Genomic DNA, 6000 nt, shown 5'->3' on the forward strand with positions numbered 1-6000 from the left:
TTTTATTATTGATTTAATGTATTTTTATTATTGAATATATTTATATCTATTTTTTTATTATAAAGCATAAAAATAAATTAACAATATTACACATAGACATATCAATATCTAGCTTATTGATCAATATTTATTGTATTGATTATTTATTATTGCTATTATTTATTTATTATCCATTATTATTGATTATATCTGGTGTTATTATTGACGTTTATTTATAATTTTATTTTTTATTATTATTGATATCTATTAATGTAGTATTGATTACTATATTATTACTATTATATCTGTTATTATTGTCTTAGTTTATTGATTATTATATATGTTGTTAAGTACATGCCGCCCAGCCACTGTACATATATGGCGGCAGGGCAGCACTCGCAGGCAAAACCACAATTTAAAACATGTGTTTTGTAAACAAATAGGGGGCGTGCGCAAGGCGCGCCGCCGCCCTATCTGTCCCAGGATCACCGCCGCAGATGTCAGTCGCCGGGTCACAGCCGCTCCTTAGCGGCTGTTTCCCGGCGATCGGCGGCAAACAGTGACAGAGAGCACAGCTGCAGTAGCTGTGCTGTCTGTCACTTCCCTGTCAGCTCGAGGATGAGCTGATCGAGAAAGAACAGTTTCTCTTTCTCGATCAGCCTTGTCCCGTCCAGTACACACCCCCGCCCCCTAGTAAAACACTCCCCTCACTCAGATAACCCTTCCCTGAAAAATAAAGTTAACCACTTCCTCCCCATTGCCATTAGTACAGTGTCAGTGTTTTTTTTTTTGCACTGATCACTGTATTAGTGTTTTTGGGGATGTCAGTGACCCCAAGTCAGTACCCCCCAATGTCAGAATGTCCGCCGCAGTCCCGCCATAAGTCGCTGGTCGCTGCTGTAAGTCCCTGATCGCCGCCATAATTCGCTGATCGCCGCCATTATTAGTATAAAAAAACCCCTAAAAATCCCAGTATCTTTCCAGCCATTTGTAAACGCTATAACTTTCACGTAAACCAATTAATTTACACATATTGGGGTTTTTTTTTTTAGCAAAGACATGTCGCAGAATGCATTTTGGCAGAAATTTATGACTAAATTTGATTTTTGCATTTTTTTTACTGGACATGTTTTATAGCAAAATGTCCAAAATATTGTTTTTTTTTTCCTCAAAATTGTCAGCCTTTTTTTTTATAGCGCAAAAAACAAAAACCGCACAGGCGATCAAATACCACTGAAAGAAAGCTCAATTTGTGGGGAAAAAAAGGATGTTAATTTCATTTATGTACCATATTGCATGACCGCGCAATTGTCCGTTAAACTAGCGCAGCGCTGTATAGAAGAAAAATGGCATAAATTGCAGTATTTATACCATAGTTTGTAGACGCTATAACTTTCACACAAAGCAATCAATATACACTTATTGGGATTTTTTTACCAAAAACATGTAGCAGAATACATTTTGGCCTAAATGTATAACCAACTTTGAGTTTACTATATATTTTTTATAGCTGAAAGTAAAAAATATTGTTTTTCTTCAAAATTTTTGGCCTTTTTTGTTTATAGCGTGAAAAATAAAAAGCGCACAGGTGATCAAATTACACCGAGAGAAAGCTCTATTTGTGTGGAAAAAAAGGACGTAAATTTCGTTGGGTGCAGCATTGCATGACTGCGCAATTATCAGTTGAATTAGTGCAGCGCCGAGTAGCAAAAAGAGGCCTGGTCATTAAGGGGGGTAAATCCTCTGGAGCTCAAGTGGTTAATATTTTATTATTAATATTGTTTATTATTATCTTTTATTGTTTTATCTATTTTTAGATTTTTTTTGTATTTTACCTATAATTTTTATTGATACCGTCAATATTTTATGTATTATCTATTATTGTTATTTGATTTATTACTTGTTCTATCTATTATGGATCCCTCATGGATGTCACATTGGGAGTAGCTTCTGTGTCCCAACTGACATCAGTCGGACTGCCTGCATGGAACATCTGTGCATCCCCAAGCAGGTTAAAACAGCTTCTCATGGGTATTTGCTGTTTGATGCCCCATGTGAATAAGGCCATTTTTTTTTTGTGTTGCAATGTTATTATTACAGCCCTGTTGGGGGATCTTTGGTGAGATATCAGGGGTCCAAATAGACCACCAAAATCATTTTTGAGACACAGAAAAAGGGACTGAGGATGGAGTCTTTACTTTTTTTTCTCTGCAGCCTCAGGTGCACTGCAGATAATTAGGAAGCATCTGCTTTCTATTTATTTATAAACTAAAGCATAGTAAAGTAAAAACTATGCTTCAGTGATGAATAAACACAGCAGAGATTGCTCACTGTCTTCATTCAAGAAAGGAAGGGGCTGGTAATCCTGATGTGTTTACCATCACCCCACCCCCCTGCACATTCTTATGCAATGCCCCTCCCTACCTGCTCACTGTCCTGTCACCTGAGCTGCACATACTCCGCTCAGCTTACAGCACTGGGCCTGTCTCTGTATGCCAGAATGACTAGCCTCATCCCAAGCTGACCAACGAAGATAGCCTGACACAGGAGAAGCTTCCACATACGTGTACAACTAAAACCTCTGTTTTGTAATGTATATTGTTAGGGTCAAATTGTGTTTTGTTTTCAGGCTAGCTGGTAAGCGTGCTGGGAAATTTCAGTTTGTTTGTACAGTGATATACCCTACCATGTGCACCTTACTTCAAAAGCTAGTTATTATTAGAGGTGCTTCAAATTCCTGTATAGCTTGTTCACTGGATTTGGTGTGGGGGACATACTGGACACCTTTAACCCTTTCACTGCTAGGTCTGTGGATGGGGGCGTCTGTATATCTGACAAGTATACCAGTATAGCCGGGAAAGACTAATGCAATGCGATCTGCACTGGATTCCATTAAGTGGAGCACAAGGGAGAGATCAGATATTTCATTAAAGAGTACCTGTCACCAGGAAAAAAGTTCATGGACTTTTAATGCGATGGGCTAAAGAGAGCTTGTAGACAGTCCTCCTTTGGGCTACCTCGAGGGGAATTTACTTAAAATGGGTGCAGACAGGATCCGGAGTAGTTGTGCATCGTAAGCAATCAGCTTCTCACTTCAGCTTGTTGAGTGAAGGTTTGAAATGGACACAAGGAGCTGAGTGGTTGCCATACTCATTGGCTCCAGATTCTGTCTTCTCCCTTTTTAGTAAACTCCCCCTCAAATTACTACAAAGCTCTTTATGCTGTCCCGTCTGTGTGTGCACGGGGAAGTAGGTGTACACCTTTACGGAGGATAGACAGCAGGACCTGTTCGCCTAAAGTGTGGTTTTCCCATTGGCGTGGTCAACCTGGTTCTTTACACAACAGCCACTGTTGTTAGAGAGGTGGATGGTCAAAGTTGGCCAGACAAGCGACAAACCGCTGGCCGTTTTATTGCAGCACGGGTAGGGCGGTTGCGTGCCTCGTGCGCACCCCTTACTTGTTTTGCAATATCACGTTTTAAACGTGATTTTGCCCAGCGGTACCACCTTGTGGCCATTTTTCCACAGTGGCTGGATGGCAAGCAGTTAAATGCCCCTACCTGCCTGCTCGATGTCATCTCCAGCTCTGTAACCTGATCTGCACATGCACAGCTCAGCCTATGGCTCCGGGCCAGTCTGTGTGTCAGAATGACCAGCTCCTGTGCATGTGCAGAAGTGATGTCATCTCATGCCAGCCAATGAAGATGGAGAAGATGCAGGACCGGATTGTTGGCGGAAACATGAGTATATCGCTCCATTTTTATTTCTGTTGTGAATGCTCCAACAGGAAGACTCTCACATTTATGAGTTGGACTGCACTTTACAGAGGATACTTGGTGAGGCAGTGCAGCTTCCACATATGGGCTCCCTCCAGGTATACTTGCCTTTAACCGCTTGATGCCAAATCACGTACATGTATGCCATTTGGTGTTAAGTGGTTGTACTAGGATGATACATGTATCTTCATGGAGGCATCATCCCAATACCGTTTTTTAGAGCTGACAGTCTAAAAACAAGGAGCTGGAGGGGACACCCCAACCGAGACACCCAATCAACCAGTCCGCGATAAAATTGATAAAAAGAAATGAAAGTGACAGTGTAAAAATAAAAATTAATTAAAAAAAAAAACCATTCAAGTGCTCTCGTTCCGTTGTGCTTGTGCGCAAAGGCAAATGCACTCTTCAGTCACGCACTCAGGCAGTGATTGTCCCACACGTGAGGTATCAGTGCGAACGTCAGGCACTAATTCTAGCCTATGGACAGTAAAATTTTCATTGTTTGTCACACAGGCATGCAAATTTTAAAGCGTGACATGTTTGGTATCTATTGGCTTGGCGTAACATCATCTTTTATATTTTGCCCCACAAAATTGGGTTATGTATTATTTTTGCATTATCTGGGTTGGCTCCTCAACGGGGACAAATCGGCACTTACACCCTCCCAAAGAGTAGTGTACCTGGGATATGAGATTTCATCACTGGAGAGGAAGATTTTCCTTCCTTGGGAGAAGGTCGTAAAGATGGACCAGAGACTGGCAAGATTGCAAAGCAATCTGTCTGTGTCTGTAAGAGAAGTCTCAAGAGTGGTAGGTCTGATGAGGTCTTGTTTTCCAGCGGTTCCGTGGGCAAGACTCCACCAAAGGCCGCTTCAGGCATTTCAGTTGAGGGTATGGGACGGGGACAGCTCTACATTAGAGCAAGCGGTCCAGCTCCCGTCCAAAGTCAAGAGGTCTCTTTGGTGGTGGCGGAAGGAGGCAAATCTGACCAAAGGACTAGAGTGGGCTCAGTTAGCTCCGCTCATTGTGACAACGGATGCCAGCAGTTATGGTTGGGGATCCCATCTAGACGAGTTGACAGCTCAGGGGAAATGGTCTCGAGCGGAGTCTTTAAGGCCTTCAAATCAGAGGGAGCTTATGGCAGTTCAGAGGTCATTGGAGGCCTTTGGAGCAAAGTTAGATAACCGTCACTTGCAGGTTCGGTCGGACAACATAGCGACAGTGGCCTCATAAACAAGCAGGGAGGTATACGGAGCAATCAGTCACGACGATTGGTCTCTCAACCAGGAGGCTTTTCAAGACATAGTCCACAAATGGGGGGTTCCAGAGATCCATCTTTTTGCATCCCAAGAGAACAAAAAAGTCGGTCAATTTTTTTCCCTGAATCCAAGAGAGCAGGCCTTAGGGATAAACGCCCTGTCGACCCCTTGGGACTTCAACTTGGCTTATGCATTTCCTCCGGTGAGACTAATCCTGGCGGTTCTGCAAAAGTTTTGGAGGGAAAAGACGTATCTAGTCCTAATAGCATCCTTTTGGCCAAAGAGGCCCTGGTTCTCCCTACTGAACAGTCTTACCTCAGTTCGCCCGTTTCCTCTCCCAGAGAGGGAAGATCTGATTTCTCAAGGCCCTCTTCTGCATCCGCGGATCAGGACCTTGAAGTTGACGGCTTGGTTCTTGAGGAGCAGCTCCTCAAAACCAGGGGGTTTTCGGACACAGTAGTAAAAATATTGGTTAACTGCCGTAAGCCAGTTACCAGAGCCATTTATTCGAAAGTCTGGAAAAAGTTTAGTTCATGGTTTTTTCGGGTCAGCGGCAGGGGCTCCCAGACATTCCGGCAGTCTTGGATTTTTTTCAGGAAGGTACAGGCTTCGGCCCTAAACATTTTTCTGCAGGTCCCCCTGCAGCAGAATCCTTTTGTTGTGGACTTCTTCAGGTCTCTTTCCAAGTCTAGACCAATGAGGGTCAAGACTTGTCCAGTTTGGGACCTGTCCTTAGTCCTGAAGGCTTTCATTCGCAAGCCTTTTGAGCCTTTGGAAGAATCTACGGTTAGGATTTTGACTTTAAAAGTGGTGTTTTTGATAGCTATCACGTCAGCCCGTAGGGTGAGTGAATTACAAGCTCTTTCTTTTAGGGGGCCTTATCTGACCTTTTTTGAGGACAGGGTCGTCCTCAAGACGGATCCAGGTTTTATCCCTAAAGTATCCTCCTCCTTTCACAGGTCTCAGGATATAGTCCTGCCGACCTTTT

The sequence above is a fragment of the Staurois parvus genome, unplaced genomic scaffold (genome assembly GCF_062004578.1).
Source record: "Staurois parvus isolate SC_StPar_1 unplaced genomic scaffold, SC_StPar_1.0 ptg000471l, whole genome shotgun sequence".
Classification (NCBI taxonomy): Eukaryota; Metazoa; Chordata; class Amphibia; order Anura; family Ranidae; genus Staurois; species Staurois parvus.